The sequence below is a fragment of the Sphaeramia orbicularis genome, chromosome 3, assembly GCF_902148855.1.
Source record: "Sphaeramia orbicularis chromosome 3, fSphaOr1.1, whole genome shotgun sequence".
Classification (NCBI taxonomy): Eukaryota; Metazoa; Chordata; class Actinopteri; order Kurtiformes; family Apogonidae; genus Sphaeramia; species Sphaeramia orbicularis.
The window spans coordinates 34857909-34877551 of record NC_043959.1 but is presented as its reverse complement, the minus strand read 5'-3'; the positions used below and the strand labels follow the sequence as shown (position 1 = coordinate 34877551).

At 36.9% G+C, this 19643-nt stretch overlaps 1 protein-coding gene across 2 annotated transcripts in view; it reads right to left on the bottom strand.

Annotated features, from left to right (window-relative positions):
* Positions 1–14378, bottom strand: part of LOC115411198 (synaptosomal-associated protein 25-A-like) — a 46255-nt gene extending 31877 nt beyond the window's left edge. Inside the window, exon 1 of one of the 2 annotated variants that reach the window (XM_030123197.1) lies at positions 14238–14378. The gene's annotated coding sequence lies outside the window, so the exon portion shown is untranslated. The remainder of the gene's footprint in view (positions 1–14237) is intronic. The other variant, XM_030123188.1, reaches the window with a different exon arrangement.
* Between the last annotated feature and the right edge of the window lie 5265 nt (positions 14379–19643).

Below are 19643 nucleotides of genomic sequence, written 5' to 3'. Positions count from 1 at the left end.
CATCTGGTCCAATCTGATCTAATTTGTGTGACTACTGCCTTTTTGTTTCCATTGCACAAATTACGTTGAAGAGTTTTCACTCTAATGTGGCTTGTCGCTGATATGAATTTAGCCACCCGGCAGCTTTCAGCTCAGGGATCATTATAGCTTGATCTAATTTAATCTACTGCAATATACAGTGTGGAAATGGAAACAAGGGACAGCTGAGTTTTAGACTTAATCCTCTGGGGCTGCAAGAGGAAACTGTCAGTTTATTAGCATCACAGCTAAATAACCTTTATAGCACAGGTGTCAAATTTGTGAAATGCAAAAATTACACTGAAGATACTGTAATAACAATCAAGGATGTTAAAATTATTTTAGTTCAGGTGTCACATACAGACCAATATGATCTCAAGGGGATCAGAACAGTAAAATACTATCATAATAACCTATAAATAATGACAACTTCAATTTTTTTCTCTTTGTTTTACGGCAAAAAAAATGTTAAATTACAAGACAATGTTTACATTACAAACTATCTTTTCATAAGAAATGTGAATAACCTGAACAAATACGATGAACCTGAAATGACTTAAAGGGGTCATATTTTGCTAAACCCACTTTTATTAGTCTTTGGTTCATTTATTTGTGTATTTGGGGACCATAATAGTTCAAAAAGTTTGTATTTGAACCCTCCAGGTGCTGCAAAGCTATCTTTATATTCATTTTGGCAAAAATTGAGTGGATTTCTACAACCTGTTTCAATTCCTTCTTAAATTGTTATGTTTTATAATTAGTTACATCACGAAGTTTCCACATATAAGGTCAAGAATTCCGATAAACATTTCTCCAAGTACGCCATAAATGTTTGTCAGCAGCAGCGGTTGTAGTCCATACTGAAAATATGTCCAAACTTCAAGCCACTTACTTAAAATGTTCAGTTGTTGGTTGTATTAACAAACACAAGTGGCTGAACGGGACAGAAAGCACAGTCAACAACCTGGAGGGGGTGGGGTCATGTGTATTTAAAGGGCCAGCGCTCAAAACCAACTTTCTGGTGTCATTACTGAGAAATAGGGTTGAAGATGGACCTGTGGAGTTGAATTAATGAAGAATTCCAACCCAAGTATAGCATTTACAGTTTATGTAGACCACAGGGAAATGTTTTAAACTGCATAACTCCATTTAAAAAAAAGCAAAATATCACTCCTTTAAGAGAAGAAAGTGCAATTTTAACAATATTCTACCTGTTTTGTGCATTTGTAGATCCACTGTAATCTGTATATGTAATGCATATGTGTAAAGGATAAACTGAAGCATAATATTGTTAAAATTGCAATTATTTTTCTTAAGACATTTCAGGTTGTTCATGTTATTCACATTTTTAAGGCAACTTTGTAGATGTAAAAATTTTCATAACGTAATTGCACTTTTTTCACTTCAGATCAAATTGGGCTGAATGTGGCCCCCGAACTAAATTGAGTTTGTCACCCCTGCTTTATAGAATCTGGTTTATTTCTGTTTCATGTAAATATCCACTATATAAGTCTTATTATGAAGCCGAAGCCTGCATTTAAAGTCATAAACTCAACTGTAAGGTTTTGTGATGTGGCATCCTATGACACTGCAAAACTCCACACTGAAACTTTGCCAGCGTACCAGATTTTGACATCTAATATTGTTTTTCTCTGGTCTGAGGCATCTATCAATCAATCCCTGTCAGATGAGCTCTTAGGGGTGGAGACGCAAGGTCAGTTAGAGACACAGCTGGATGTTTGATAAAGTATCTCCTTGTTCTGCCCCGCCCTCTGTCTGTCTCTGCCTCCATCCCGGCGGAGTCGTCAGCGCCATTAATAATTGAACATGTGCCGGGAAAAGAGATGGAGGAAAAAATACAGCCTTTCATGCAATCTCTCGCTGTGTGTGCAGTGTGTATGTATGTGTGTGTGTCTATGTGTGTGTGTTTGTGTGGGTGTTTGTTTTTGCTTGCCATGCCTGGACCACAGCTGCACTTTAAAATATTCATAAAAACATTTTACATTTTTGCCATTTGGCTGACGTTGTAATTCAGAGGAACTTACAATGACTGCAACAGCAAAATAAGCCTCACCTCACGTTTACAGGTGACCTATACACAAGAGGTGTTAAATAACAGGAAACACACCAATCCAATCCAATTCAGAAGGCTTCAAACAAGCTGTATATATTAAAACAGAAAATCCTTAAGGAGGTTCATCGTTTATCATCCAAAAATGACGATTACATACATCTTACTGCATGAAAACAGGATTAGATAATTTGATGAAACATGTCATTTTCATGCTTCATTTTCTAAAAAAAAAAAAAAAAAAAAAAAAAAAAAGGACCAAAGAATGATTATCTCCAAGGCAGTGTGCTCACTCCATGCCTACTTGTTGACAGCGTGGCTCTAGTTGTGTTGTCAATGGCAACAGTATAAATGTGTTGTGCCCCATTAAAAAAAGGTGAAATGAGATATGTCTCAGTGCATTAAGCAACCTTTAACAGCAGGATGAATGGCACTGTCTCACTCAGTCAATAACATTTGCATGCTTTTCCTGCTGCTCCCAGCCTGTGTCACTTTCTGCTGGGTTATTGATCTCTCGCTGATTGTTCATCTCCTGACTCTCACTAAACGTCCTGTTAACCCACACATAGACACACAGCCTGTCCTGGTTTCTTCCATTGCTGTTGTCACTTACTTTCAACCTGTCTCAGATTTCCAAATTGAGATTTTTTTTTATTTTTATTTTTTTTTGTAGCACATCAACTGAGAAGCTGCAAATCAGTTAAATGTTCTGGATGTGCAGTGGTCAGTAGTTTTAATCTATGATGCTGAAATTATCTCATAAATAAATACTAAGCCAATACATTCTCTCAGTAGTTTTGTACACATAAAGTGCTCACTTTATTCTGTCCTGTTTATTTATGGCTACTTTAGCTATTTTAACTACTGCATAGGAAAAAATAAAAAAGTTTTAAAGCTAAATCCAGTCATGTTAGCTGTTCTATGAAACTATACTTAAGCAGTAGCTCTAAATAGCATGCATAAGAGTGCACAGTAGCCATGTTAATTTGGTCATATATATATCAAATATTTTCATTTAGACGCTCTGTCATTACAAAAGGTGTTAGGAATTTGCCTTAGATGGACGACTTTCAGCTCTTTACTGATTTAACCATAACAGAACAAAACTCAGAAATAAGCCAAACTGCTACAAAACATGTAGGGCTATGTCATTCTGAGGTAAAATATATGAGAATAATAATGTACACAATCTCAAATAACTACAAAAACTAGAAATGCACTCGGACAGCGCAGACCTCTGCCAAGGCAGATCAGTCCCCCATCACCACCAAAATGTAATCATTTGTTACTAGTGCCAGTATCAACATTTCCTGAAAATTTCATCCAAATCTGTCCATAACTTTTTGAGTTATCTTGCTAACAGACAGACAAACAAACAGACAAACCCCAATGAAAACATACCCTCCACCCTTCCTTGGCGGAGGTAAAAATGCAAAAAGATGAGATAATCTCAGTGAAATGCATTAACATACCACTATTTGCTGTGAAAACATTTGCACAAATGAACACATCAGTCTTGTATTGGTGTAAAATTAGAAATGTAAATTTAAAATGTCAGAGCTACTGCATTCCTCTGGGGATGATGAACTAAATGCCAGTCAATGGGAGGGCTGTGGTGCTGCTGGAAGACTGAGGAATCAAAAGAAAATCTAATTTGGAAATTTTCTGCTCTCAATATTTTTCAGTATTTTACTTCGCTCTAAAAATAAGATCTATTCAGTGTGTATTCTGTCTGCCTCTCCATCCATCCATCCATCCATCCATCCATCCCTGTTACAGTGAAAGCCTCTTTAACATGTTTCTTCGACAGACAACACCACACACTCTTTACAGTGAAGCCGACATAACACAGTTCCAGCCGTCCACACCCCCCACCTATGGCCTGCTGGCTGTCACCCGTCTTGACTGACGGCTGCTGTAAGGCCTGGGCTGTGGAGAGATTAAAGTCCACAGGGAAAGAGGATTTACTCTCCTCGGTTTTTTCTCCTCTCCGACGCTCTCTCTTCTCTAACTTCACCTTCTTTGCTCTTGCTTTCTTTGTTTCTCTTCAACCGTTCAGCCGTTCAGTGCTCTCTGAGCTCATGTACATTCATGCATTGATCTACAGAAACTTTACATAACATTTATTTCTGCCTTTGTCAAACAGAAAGTGACACAATATAAACAAAAAGTGTGACCTGAGTAGATCAGAAATAGGTTTTTTTGATTAATAAGTCAGTTGTTGACTATTTTGATAATTAAGTAAGACATTTTGAGAACTCTTCTTCTAAAAAAAAAAAAGTCAGACATTTAACAGTAGAATTTCTTAAATTTTAATATGTCCTGGTTTCTTTGGTCGTCTGTGGTGTAAACTGAATATCTTTGGCTTGTTGAAGGTATTTGAGGATGACATCTTGGGCTTTAGGAGACAATAGTAAACATTTTCCACCATTTTTGACACTTTATAGACATCAACACATTAATTAATCCAGATAATATACAGACTCATTGACACATACTGCAGCCTACATAAGTCTTGACACCTAACACAAAAGGGAACAGACAAATACATTAGAGTAGATCAGTTATGGTTCTAATGTGTTAGAATTTAGCATGAAAGAACAATTAAACAACAAATGCAACTGCGAACACTGTTACTGACTTGTAGCAGCATTTCATCCATTGGCTGATGTGGCCATTAAAAGGGCACAACTGAATTATTAATTAGCATATTAATACAGCACCACTGATCCTAAAAGCTACTGAAGGAAGGTGGAGACCTAAAAACAGTCAGGACATGACATGACATAGCAGGCAGGAATCTTGTGTAGTTTAGTGGGAATCAGTTAAACTGGATAAGTTTGTTTCATGGTGTGTTGGAGTGTGTCAGTGTAAGGACAGTGGCGTCGGATGCAGCGTTCAGTTTGGGCTCAGAGCTCCAGTGGGGGGTGGTGGATTAGCACTGTCATAGACTGACATGATTAGCACAACGACTACGCAGCCCCACTGGTGGAAGAATCCAAAGACAAGCTATTTCAGGCAACAAAAAGAAATCCTGTCACAAGTGCACAAATACTTCCACAGTGAAAAACCCCGAGTCAAAGAGGGAGAGCCTGTTCTGTTTTATAAGAGTCCACTACAAACGGACAAAAACAAGAAATACCAGTGGAGAAAAATTAAAAGTGTATCAATGGAATATGTCTGTATGTCTGAGTAGTGTTAAAATCACAACTGACTTGATATTCAGACATAAACATACAGTTAAAAAGGCATTGAAATCTCCCAGTTCATGGAAAGTCAACTACTGTCTGGATGGAAGATAAATGGAAGGATGACGACTTCAACTTGCACTACATACTGGAGTAATTCGGGATTAAAAAAGATGAAGTAGCACTTGTTTAGCACGCTCCACTTGAGCAGACAGAATGTCGTGATAAACGGTCTCAGCACCAGATGAAAATGACTGCTATCAATCAAGCCCCATGTTCCGAGGAGATAAACAATGTTTATGAAGGGAAGAGGACGGTAGGACACTTTGGCTCCACTGGATCTCACAGTCAGGGAAACCAGGTCAGCTTGTCAGTTGCTCACTTGTATGTTTCTCATGGTTTTAAAAGCTCTAACCTCAATCCGTGGGATTTTTGTAGGGGAGCTGGTGCACTTTTTCCTTTTCCCTGTATTTGTTTTTGAGGATTAGCCCGAGATGCATTGGCAAATGAGACTATGGGCACAGTACGGCTGAAAATTAGCATCCCTATTTGTGTCATTCTCCTTTCTTTGTGTTTGTTTCTCTGTTCCTGTGAGAAAATGTCTATGATGTAGTGGCTGAGGACTGAAAAGACTAACAAGCTTTGCTCTCATTATTGTACATTTCTTCCATTAGTGGAGTTTCAGGTAAGAGAGGTGATTGAATACTTCTAGAAAAACATTCATTACCTTCCTCTTTGCTTGTTCCCACTGGATCATTAAAAAAAAACCTTATTAACACTCCTTTATCAGTCCTAACATATAACACTCTGAGACGATTTTACATCCTTATACACTGTATGTTACCACAGGGTTTGTACAGCAGGTCCATCTGGAGATATTACGTGTTTTATGAAGGTTAATGTTTTTCTATACAGTGAAAATAACACCACACAAGGAGAAATGGGTCAAGGACAACAGCGACAGCAGCAAGGCACACAAAGGTGTGTGTGCATGTGCGCACATATGAGTGTGAGGTGTGTGGGTGGCAAGTGGGAGGGTCTAACATGTCACCACATCAAAGCAGAATCCTGTTTCATTATTCACAGAACAAAGCGAGGTCAACATCATTAATGCAAAAGCTGTGTGTGTCTGTGTGTGTTTACAGGTGCAGGTCAAATTCAGTACATGATAGTATGAAGCATGTACGGTTTACATGTATTAAAGGCTATGAGCTACTGTTTCTAACACTTTCACTTCTCTGGTCTTGCTTCTTTCCGCTCTTATTGCAATTTGATAGATCCCTCTCTCTCACACACACACACACACACACACACACACACACACACACACACAGGTCACATATAGTTGTGTAACCTTGCGGATCTGGGAAAATCACTTACACTGCGTCAGGGAGGCTTAAACCTTTAACACATGCATACACACACTCATATTTCATTCTGTTCCCTGATGTAGAATGTGTTTGAGCCTTTGTGAGGTGCACTATACAAATGAAACACATTATTATTACATGTCATATATAAATAGCAGAGGCCTGTACTGATGCCTTTTCAGCTGATGCAGGTCAGATACAAGCCCAGAGACATATAGAACCAAACCTGTCAAACACACTCAGGAGGCTGACGTACTTGCTGACACTTCGAGTATCATCCACTCTTAGATGACTTTCATATTATATCATCCACGCAGCAGTGAAGGATTTCTGCAGTGTTTCACTTCCTGTAGCTTGTGTTTCTTTGTTTGTCCTGCTACATCTCCCTGATAGGATCATTTTAGGATGGAGGAGATGTTGCTGTTTTATGTATCGCCCATTCAGTGAGCTTATCTGACTTATAATAAATCTGGTCAGGACATTAGAGGAAAGTTTCAGATCTTTTTTTTTTTTTTGGATCAATTTTTTATTTATTTTCATTGTGCATCTACAAAAGCGCAATACAAAAACGAAAGAAATTCATATTTTATGATACAAGATTTTGTGACACACAAAGTATACCGCCCCCACCCCAGAAACAATGGTAACCTCCATACCAACCCAACCTGAACCTCAAAATACAAAAACCACTAATATAAACAAATACATGTATATTGATGAAAGACAGTATAATTTACAGATATAAACAGATAGGTGATCAGGATAGTCATAGACAATTATGTTGCACTTTTTCTTTAGTTTCAGATCATATTTGACATATGGGTTATTAGTTTTTACAACCAATTCAAACCCTTATTCATCTCACTTTTAGGGCAAATACAGAAAAACACTAGTGTGATATGAATAAAATAAATGCTGTGCCACTGACCTTTACAGTACCGAAGCTGCAGGTTGTGTTTTATTTTGCAATGTGCAGAAGTAATTAATCAGTACTGGAAAAAAACAACATGCACTAATTATTCATCTGTTGCAAAAACTCAGTCAGATTATTCCATTATAAGCTAAGATATTTTTGTTTCTTTCCATTTTCTGCAGACATTGACACAGGTAAACTCAGCACTATACATCCACTCTGACCTAAAAGCAGTAAATAAATATACTAAGATGTGACCCTGCCCACAGAGCATGATGGGAGCCCGAGGGCTAAACCATTCAGACAGTACACCCACTGCTTTACGCCTGGCTGCTTATATACTATATAAGAACACACACACACATACACAACTTGCTGGCTGGTCTTTCAAGTCTAATTATTTGCTATGTGCTGTATGAACATTAAAAGAAACAACCATATGTAAAGCAGCTTCTCTTCACAGGAGAGAACTGGTACCCGACTAAGAAAAAAAAAAATTACAGTTAGTTCAGTGGTCGTCATTGAACAACATCAAGGCAAAATAGGCTTTTATCTGAAATGTGTATTCACATAGCTCTGTAATATTCAGATTCAACTGTTCCAGCATTCAATGATGCATCAAAAAGCTTCTTCCCAGCCTCATAATTGAGCTTCAATCATACAGGTTCAGTGTAGTTTTGGAGCGTGAATGGAACACAGTAGCAAAGCTCAAACAGAGCTGGGTTTCCGCCCACAGCAACGCCTGCCGTGACAATATGGCCTCACCGAATTAAAACATTCCCTATGGAGAGACAGGAGGGACACACACAGAGAAATCTGCTGCGGAAAATAACTGCGGAAATCTGGAAGAAAGGTTCCTACATCAGGAGACTACTATTACTGATCAGCCCTGGTCATTTATCTGCTACTTCGTTATATGAACAGCCGCCAAACCTCTGCATTTCTTCTGAATCACTAACCGTAGACGTACGTAGATGCGTGTATGCCTCATTCTAAATGACGGACTAAAGAGGTTGAAGTTCACAACACAACCACCTGGCTGCATGTATAAATGTGTACCAGTCATGATGCCCAACCCCAATTTTAACACCTTCACTGTGACGGGGGATTACAAGACCCAAAACAAATGGTTCCCAGTACTCAGCCATTTTTGTCTCGTGTTCCAGCTGAGCAGGGATGATGGAGCAGATTGCAATTCTGACATTTCCTCATTATATAATCCATCCAAAGGCAGGACGGACAGACGGAAAGCTACGGCAGCCGGGCTGGGAGTGAGACAGGCAGATTAACCACAGAAACGGACGTACAGGATGCCAAACCCAACTCCTGAATGGAAAACGGACATGTGCAGAAGTATAAACAAATAAAATATGCATGAATATAACACTGAAAACTGCTCACGGAACTATTTGGACCTGGATGAGAGGCGGAGATTACAGTAACTCCTTTGTAAAATGATCTATCATCTGCAAATAGACGTCTTCATAAATCAAATAATAGTAACTGGATACCAACATGTACACAATAAATGAGGCATACAAACAGTTTTGTGCTTGGAGACAAACGGGCAGGGACGGGAACATGCCAGTGTGGGACATGCAGGAGATTCAAAGCAATCATCTGAGGCCTGCAGGGATAATCACCGCAAAGCCCCACTGTCCCATTCACTGAGGATAAAACCCACTGGATTAATCTGTAGGCCTACAGAATACACACACACACACACACAGATATGCTTCACAACACTTACATAACACACGGACCACTCTCGCCCTCTTTTACTCTCTCTCCCTCATGCTTTCCCTTTTCTTTCTGTGGCATTCACAGGCTCTCGCTAACACACAAAACCTGGAGTGCACACATGCACACGCCTCCCCCTCACTTCCTTCCTCCCCTCTCATCCTGCAAACACACATTCAAATAGAAGTCTGCCATCACCATGCCATGTATATGCTGTTCATTTACAGGAGGGAAGATGAAACGTATGGAGATACATGTGACACAAAGTAAAAACATGAGCAGTGTTACACGCAATATCGCTTCAACTCCTACTCTGACCTCTAACCTGGTCTTAAGGGTAAAAGTGGGGGCTGATAAGCATCCAGTGTCTGGCGACCAAAGGAATCAGATTACTGCAGATCCGCCATGACACACTGATCAATGAGATGAGAGCTGATCATTATTTCAAGCATCTGATATGATGTGAGTTTGTCAAGTGAGCAGCAGGATGGGAAAACACAGGTGTATATGTGTGAAAAGTGAAGAATATCTTAGTCGGGGTGAGAAACTATGTTTTTCATCTTCAGGGTTCAGGAGGATATTGAGTCACTCTGCATCACAGTTTATAAATTCTGCTGCTGGGTTTGGGACTTTGATAATGTGTTGCTGTGTTCACCGCCAGCAGTGGTGAACATCTGATCCATCTGCTGTGACTCAGGGAGCAATCATATTTTCATGTTCTTTTCACATTACGTTTAGTGATTTATATTCATATTTCATTCTATAGGAACGGCCACAACTAAGAGCAATCTGCAACATATGTGAAGTAATTTACACAGCATTAATATTTTACTCTAATGTGTGAGAGGATCATAATGTTTGTATAATATATGATATAAAAAGAGCACCTCCCCCTGCCTATCTCAATTATACATTCACTATCCAAATTGTAATACCACATATAACATGCAATAATCTGTTTACGTTCATATTTCCTCCTCTTTTATGTTGATTTTTTAATTATTATTATCTGCACTTTGCTGTGTGTTGTTGCGCTGTTTTCTATTTTCTTTATTTTTTAAATGTTCATCACTATAGATCCTGTGGATTGCAATTTCCTTCATTATACCAATAGTCTCTTTTCCATTGACCCTAAAATTGCATGAATATAACTTGGGCATAAAAATTTACCTAATGGAAAAACGTCAATTTCACCCAAACTCTTGTTTTTCGATTGACAGTTTTTATGCTGGCAAGAGGTGGTTTTTTGGGGGTAGCAAAATTGGTATATCATGCAAAACTGCAACGGAAAGACCTTTTTCTGCAACAATAGTCATGTGAATTAAAAAAAAAAAAAACTATGTTGACAGATGTTACAAGTGAAGAAAAAGAGTTTTAAAAGAAACATGGCGTGGTATGTGTGGACACACCAGGAAACCAAATATTTTTTAATTTAGTACAGGATAGAGGGGTAATAGATAATAATAATTAATATATCTCTAAATCAACATGATATTTATGTTCGTTGCCATGTTTATGGAATGACTTCTCCTGTCATCTCACGATAATAAATAAATTCAAAGTTGCATTTGTTATTTAATGGAAAAACCAACATTACACACTTCTGTTTTTTCGACATTTAGTAAATATCAGTAAAGTTTTGCACAGATGTCCAATGGAAAAGCCACTACTGTTCAATGACAATAAAGAATCTTGAATCTTGAATTCATGATAACAGGCTGGACACTGATTTCTATGTAGAAACCCCTAGAATCACTCCTGACTGCTTCACTGCTACTCTTCTGCTCCTCTACAGCAGTAACAGCGTACAACCAATAGACACTGAAGTGAAGTCCACTACTATCAACGAATGACCAGCTCCCAGCACAACACAAACTTCACATAAACACACACACAAGTCTCTACTATTAGAATCTCAGATGCACCACTTTTTGCACAGCATCAACAGTAAAAAAACAGAAAAAAAAATCTGCTGAGATTTCTTTACTGCTCTAGTGAGAAAAGTTACAATATCAGCCCAAATAGACAAACCTCAAAATAAGGTTTTTTAAAAGTGTGGAGTCATCTATTATTCACCACATTGGAATTTTGCATTCATTTCATCATTTTGCAGATTTATTTTGCTGTTGGTTGCAATAATAAAAACATAGTTTTAATTATTTTAACAACAAAAGAAAACAATCACAGCATCTAAATCCTGTAGAGAAAATCCTGATTACAACTGTATACATTAGCATGGCCACTGGTCACACATTATAGTAAGATAAATTGGTATTGAAATATGCAAATAAAATCTCTGTTACTCTGTGTGTGCTGTGCTGTAAGATAGCAATGCTAGAAAGTTAGATTTTACTGTTGTGTTAAAAAACAGCAGATTTTTCCCCATAATGGGCACGATACCACTGAAATGTGATTATTATACAGACTCTTATGTTAATAAACTGTGTATCATGAGCCTAGTCTTTTCTAGATATTTTAACACAGAAATGTTACATATTACACTTTTGTATAACTGTTGTTTAGTCTTCAATGTATAAATGGCTCACATGAATCTAAATACACTTTAACTGTGTCAGACCACAATATCCTGCAACGCTGAAACCATATCATTCTTGTAGGAAAGACAAAATAAGCCAAAGATGACTATTTTTAAGAGAAACAAGATACAATCCAAGCATGAACAGGTTTTAGGAGCTCATGTCAAAAACAAATCTGTGCTTAGAAATCCCACAGTTGCCAAGAGCAGAGTGTAAATGTGCTCTTCCTTCTCATTGTTATGCAGGAGCCTAAGAAGTGAGCAACATGCACTGAAAAAGACGAAGATCACAGTACGTTCCCTTTTTTCTACCATCTGGCATTTTGTGTGACAGATTACATTGATATTCAACAAGTAGAGTGGTGAAAAAAAAGACGAATAAGATGAATAATAAATTAAAATGTGCGATTTGAAAGTGATAAGGGACATGAAGAGATGCATCAGGACTGGACTGGAGGCTGGTGGCAATTTCTCACCTTTTCATGAAGTGGTGAGGATTGGGTGGTGGGGGAACGGAGGGAGAAGGGAAAGGGGGCTTGGATAGTCATAAAAGGAACCATTTTCCAAACAGGAAACCGAGGAGCATGTTCATTCTAACATATCAGCTGGTATAATCCAAAGCAACAGCAGTAAAAGATCACACTAAAGCCAGGAAAACAACCAACCAAGACTTATTATACACATTTTATCTCAACATAATTAAGATAAAGTGGTATAATCAGTTCAGAATTCAGAATTGCTTCCGTTTTTTTCCTTTATAACAGGGCCAGCTAAACAAATATTTCCTCAGGTTGGTTGTCAGCAAACTCTCTATAACATCTTTTCCAAGGGGCCCACTTACTCAAGTAATATCATTGTCTGCTGCACTGAATAAAAGTACTGTAGTGTAGTATAATACTGTGTTGTCCAGTATATTGAGCTGTAATGTGCTGTAGCTGTTTTTGTTTATTGGTTTCTTGGTAATTTCTTGCCTTCATTGGAAGATCTATGTGTTTGCTCATGGTTACAAACAACACCAGGGTGCCAAACAAAGGCAACACACACGTGTTGACCTGCTTAAGAGTCCGCCTGAGCTCTTTGTCCTTGCTGACATTAAAACACCTACAGAGGGAGCACAGGAAGCAAACAAGTCCTTTTCTTCTCTGATATTGACTTTAATTGATTTTCTAAGATACACTGTTACCCATAGGGCTGTAATTAAATATTTTACCTTTTCTCGGGAAATGATTGTGCCGATGTGATTTATTCTTGATAAATAAAGTGGCAGTAGAACTCAGAATGTTATAATTCCACCTTGGTATAAACTGGAATAAAAAAGGAACATGTCTGAAAGCAAAGCTATTCCAACATTATAGGCAACAGCAGCCTATATAATGTGTTTTTATCCAACTATCTAACTACTCTTCATATAAAAACTTCCATATCCTAAGGTAAGGTTCACACAAGGGGAAAAAAACACTTTATTTCCTTGTGTCAAGATCTGAAAAGTAAAATATCAGGTGAACTCTACCAGCTACTTCTTCCTGTATCCTCTATGTGAATACGTAGTAACAAAGCTCTGGTTAGATTCTCCTTGTCCTTGCCAAACACTTCAGCTAATTGGCCTTGATTTGGAGAGCCTTCCATCACAAAGTCACACACCTTTGTACCCAACAATAAGCTCTGTGGTCACTCAGGAAACAGGACAGGAAACCAGAGGCAGGTTGTACAAGTATAGGTCAGACCACATCTCTAGCACCACAATCATGTTCTTCTGCCATAATTAAGGCTTTAACAAATGAGAAGGCTTTTAGTATGGAAAAAAAGTGGAGACTACAACCTCCTATGTGGATTAACTCATGTATGTTTGTGTATCTGGAACTATTTGTCCTGATGTTAAAGTGTCCTGAGGAGGTTTTTCAGCATCTCATTAGGGCAAAGCGCTCCGGAGCTGTCCGTGGTGCTGAACACTGCTTCTCGACGCACCACACTTGAACGCACTCAAAACAAAGCCCTTAAAAATACAGCAAACTACTTTAAAGCACCTACATGAGGCTTTAATTTAATCTGTATAACAAACAACTACTTTAATCCTGTAATATATTTAAGACGGAAGCTCCTACACTGGTCTGGCATCAGTGCGCACAACATTTAACCTGACACTGCACATACTAAAGCAATACGATTATCTCTAACAAGCGTTCCCATTTTAATTCCGACCTCATTCGGGGTCTGATATGTTGTAAAAACATTAAAAGCAGTTAATTTTGCAGCTGAAATTAAACCTTATGATAAAATGCTTCAACTAAAACAACTTCAAGCCACGTTTTTTTTATATTTAAAGTCTGGTTTGAACTACTTTAAGACGATGTGTTTGTTGTTTATTAGATAGAATTCAGGGAGAAATTAGACACAAACCTACCTCTGTAAGTTTCCTCTCCTCTGTCTCTTCTTCTTCCTCTTGTTTTGATTTTGCTGTGTTTGTTTCGGTTCAGGGTGAAAATGTCTGTCCGTTCAACGGCTCCGTTCAACAGGACTGTCCCCGGTGAACACACACCGCCCTCCTCTGAACACAGAGTGAAGCCAGGTGGATTCACACAACATGCACTTCCTGTACGACTTTAACGAGATAAAACTATTTGGCAGGAACATTTACTGTGAGACAAATGGAGGCAAAACCCTGATGAGAGTCTGGCCTCTTTTGGGATGACCCAGTTCATTAATCATGTGCTTATATATCCTACACAGTAACCAGATCTAAACATTTATGGAAGACTTTAGACCAGGGGTGTCAATCTCAGTTTAGCACAGGGGCCACATACAGGACAATTTGATCCTATTAATTACAAATATTATTTCATAACTCAGATAATAGCATAATAACCTAGAAATACTGATAACTCCAAATGTTTCGCAAAAATGTAAAATTACATTATGAATATGTTTATATTACAAATTATCTTTTTACAAAAAAAAAAGTGAACAACCTCAACAACCATGAACTTGAAATTTCTTGAGAACAATATTATTCCTCAGTTTATCATTTACACATGTGCATTACACTCACAGATCACAGTCAGTCAACAAAGGCAGAAAATTACCTTTATTACTATTACTTTATTTATTAAATTTACTTTTTTTTAATTTCAGGTTGTTCATAGTTTATTTGCATTTTTTGTGAAAGAATACTTTGTAAATCTAAACATTTTCAATATGTAACTTTTCTTTTGCAATTTTTACACTAAAACAAAGAGGAAATGTGCAATTGTCGTTATTTATAGGTTTTTATGCTATTGCTTCACCATTCTGTCCCATGGGAGATCAAATTGGGCTGCATGTGACCCCTGAACAACCTTGACTCTATACGTCCATGTAACCAGAAAGACTTCAGCTACAACATCAATAAAACCAATTGTTAGAAAACACAATACAACTCTGACAACAAACACTTAAATGGGCAAATATATATCAAACAAGCTAACAGTCTGAGACCAGTGTATGTTATAAATAATCTAATAAAACAACAGACAAATGAGACAAACTTAGCAGCACTAAGCAGATTCAACAGTACAAGCATTATTTCTCTACCTCTAAAACTCACTGAAGGAGACAAAGAAGAGCACAAAAAAAAGGGTTGCATTATGAAGAGATGATTATCCGTTTTGTCTTACCTTTGCTGTTTTCTGATCATAACTTGATTTAAATGAATGGATCTTCTGCTATCAGCTAAACCTTTGTTTTGTGTTACATTGAAATGATTCCTACTAGAAACAAATGGCCCAGGGCTTAACAGGTTAATTTCTTCAGTTCATTTTTTAAAAATTATTTCTTTTTTTTTTTTTTTTTTTTTTTTTTTTATTCCAACTCAAGCATACAAATTTTATGGCAGTATAAAAATAAAAATGACTTCTTTAATTTGACCTCTCTGCTCAGTGTCACTGAATATTACCATACAATCACTGGACATTAAAACTGCTGTCTTTCGCATTTATATACTTGTTCAGTCCAACATTAGACATCAATCTTCATACAGAATAAGTTCATTTGACTACATTCATCTTCTTCATCTTCTTCTTTTTATTATTATTATTATTATTATTATTATTATTATTATTATTATTATTATTAACTAAACATGGAGAATCAGCGTTCAGTTTCTATGCTCTGTATATCTGGAACAAACTACCAGAAAATATCAGGTCTGCTGAGAGTCTGAGTTCTTTTAAGTCAAGGTTACAGACTCACCTGTTCACTACTGCCTTTGACTAAAAGGCTTTTGAATTTTTAAATTTTATATTCTCTTTCGAAACTCTGCACTGCAACTCTTACTTTAATATGTGTATGTTTTTATTTTATTTTATTTTTTTAATTTTATGTCTTGTTTTCTTACTTGCTGTTTTAATCAACTTTTACATGTTTCTTTTATAATGTTTTAAATGTGTTTCTTTTTCCCTGTCGTTGTATTTCAATGTCCTGTGTGAAGCACCTTGGATTGCCTTGCTGCTGAAATGTGCTATACAAATAAACTGGCCTTGCCTTATTATTATTATTATTATTATTATTATTATTATTATTATTATTATTATTATTATTATTATAAAATAGAAAATAAAAGGCGTTTTGATTTATTTTCGTAATTTTATTATGTGACGACTTTTATTTTTTAATTCAGTCTCTTAACTTCCGGTATCGTTGCATCTTCTTGATCATTTTCACAAAATGGCCGCGCCCTCTGACGTCAGAGGCAGCGGATAAAAGGTGGGACACTTTCACCCGCTGTTCAAGCCTTGATTTCCACGGAGTTGACTCGACACTTTGCGCATTTAATCCACAAACACGACCCACGGGAAACTATCTTATAAGCACTGAACACATATGGTAATATTATAATAAATGTAATGAGTCAAATTATTTATTTTTTTTAAGACAGTGATAGTGATTAGACTTCTGTATAAAATGAAATAAGAATATGGCTGATATTTTAATTCAGAGACAGAAAATCAGAGAAAGTGCTTTTAAATGCTTTTCTATATTTCTCTTTTCTCCATTAATCAGGGCTTAAAATTAAGTGTTTGGATTCTTCCACAGACACATGTTCTGCAGCTTTGGTTTAATATTAAGTGCTTAATATTGTTTTAAAGCTGTGGTTTGTAATTGAGGCACCATCTTTGTTCTCTCATTCGATTCTAATGCAATTGTATTTAAATCCTATTGGCATTAATACTGTATGAGAAGAAATGAAAAGCTAGGCCAACCCTGAACTGCTCATAAAGCTAAATGTAAATAATGCATGTGAACATACTGCTAATATTAACCCACTATATATACAGGGTGGGGAAGCAAAATTTACAATATTTTGAGGCAGGGATTGAAAGACAGTGTATGACCAGTTAGTTTATTGAAAGTCATGAGAATTTATTTGCCACAAGAAAATTTACATAACAGAAAATGTTTTTATTCTATGTGTCCTCCTTCTTTCTCAATAACTACCTTCACACGCTTCCTGAAACTTGCGCAAGTGTTCCTCAAATATTCGGGTGACAACTTCTCCCATTCTTCTTTAATAGTATCTTCCAGACTTTCTCGTAATAGTTTTGCTCATAGTCATTCTCTTCTTTACATTATAAACAGTCTTTATGGACACTCCAACTATTTTTGAAATCTCCTTTGGTGTGACGAGTGCATTCAGCAAATCACACACTCTTTGACGTTTGCTTTCCTGATTACTCATATGGGCAAAAGTTTCTGAAAAGGTATGGATAATAGTGTTAGGTATGATTATGACATCAATATGTGTTTGGTTTCAAAACAATTGACGTAGTGCCTGCTGAGAAAAAACAACTAAATGTTCATTGTAAATTTTGCTTCCCCACTCTGTATATGCATACGATGAAGCAGTTTTCTCTTTTCTGTCTCTTTTTTTTTTTTGGTCTTTTTTTGCTACACCACAAGGCATGAAATACATGAATACATTAGTGACATAAGTGAAAGTCACAAAAACATGCCTCAGAGTAAACCTTGTCACATCAGCTGTGCGCTTCTGTCACAAACTGAACCAACTCACTTAGATTGCGTCAGATTATCGATGGATTTGGGCAGACAGGAAATTACCATATCTAAAATGTATTCAGATATCTTTGAACAGACAATATTTGTGTAATTTCTTATCCACATCTATTAGTTTTGATTGTGTTTATTATGTAGTGAAGCTTCTGCAGCTGTGTAGAGTAGATGTCAAATCCAGTTTAAATGAGAAGAAACATTTTTTTTTGTTAAAGAACATTCATGCCCTAAAGGTTTCCCCCTATTTTAAATGGATAAACAATCTGGAATTATTTCGACATTTGACAGACAGGGGTCAAGGATTCTGTTTTGTTTTAACCCCAACCTAACCCTATTTGAAACTGCGACTGGAAACTGAAAATGCTTCGTCAAAATCTAAAAATCAAACCCTGGTCTGTTGTCGTGTACTACCCACTCCACCTGTGGACTGTGTCACTTTTTACACTCCTAAAGTTGCCAGAAAACCCCCAAAGGTAAAGATCTCCCGGTTCTCAAATGGGCTGTACACTGGATGATGCCATGTTTTACTTCCTTAACTCACCATCACACATCAGCCAGTACATTTGACATTTCATAGCTACAGGGAGACACTGATGCTCGTTCTTCCTTTCTTTTCCATCTTTTTTTTTTTTTTTTTTTACTTCCCTCCAGCACCTGTTTCCACCTTGTTACAGACATTTTTCACAGCACTACACTTTTTCCAGGTTTTGTAAGAGACACGGACTAAACAGTGGACCTGATCTTTACCAGTCATTAGCAGCACATGAAAGAACCCATTATCGTTCCTTCTATCGTAAATTAACAATCCAATAGTAATTAGTCTGGGGTTAATTGCGGCTGATCAGAGCACGACCGGTCTTAGATGTAAACATATGCACAACACAATACAAAGAGCCTCCATATAATCTAACATTAACATGGGAATGAAAGTTTGTTGAGACTATGATAGAGTGACATGATTCATTTTTGTAGAATGAAAAACACAGCTTATCATTTCACAGATGCGGCCAACCTCAGAAACAACAGGAAATTAGTTTGCTGTTGTGTTGCGTGTCCACACACCAGTGTCAAGCAACAGCATGGTAGTTATCATAATGATAATTTTACTTTTGATATGTGTATTACTGCTATGAAATGGACAGAGTTTAACCCATAAAGACCCAAACAGCCACCAGCGACACAATCCATCCACAGATATAAAATGTTTAATACGTGTTGATCCACTAATTCTATCAATACATGTAAATAATTGGTGGAAAATGCAGTTTGTCATCGTTTTATGGTCATCAGATATGACCCATTTGGACGTTCAGAGGCTCTGTAGTTACCATGGAAACACCATCATTTTCTACAACATTGATTCACCAGTAAAACCCATGGAGTTGTATCAGTGACAGTGGATGGAGACATTGGGTTTATGTTCAGTTATTGATAGATTTTACTAAAATTTCTTTAGTTTTTTCTGTTTGTTATATAATAACCTTTGAATTTACTCTGATCTTTAATAAATATCTACATGACCAGTGAATTAAATACAGGATAAAATACCTGATTTTTCACTTTAAAATGCAAAATACAGAGAGTAATTTTAGAATAAATGGTGATAAATCACTTAAAAGTTTAATAGTGAAAAACGTTCATTTGGGAACTGCCACAAAAGCAACACTGGGTCTTTAAGGGTTAAAAAAAAAAGTTCAAGGTGAAACTGAAAGAAATGAGGACCTAATGGTTTAGACTCACAGGAACAAACGCTCTGATTTCATTT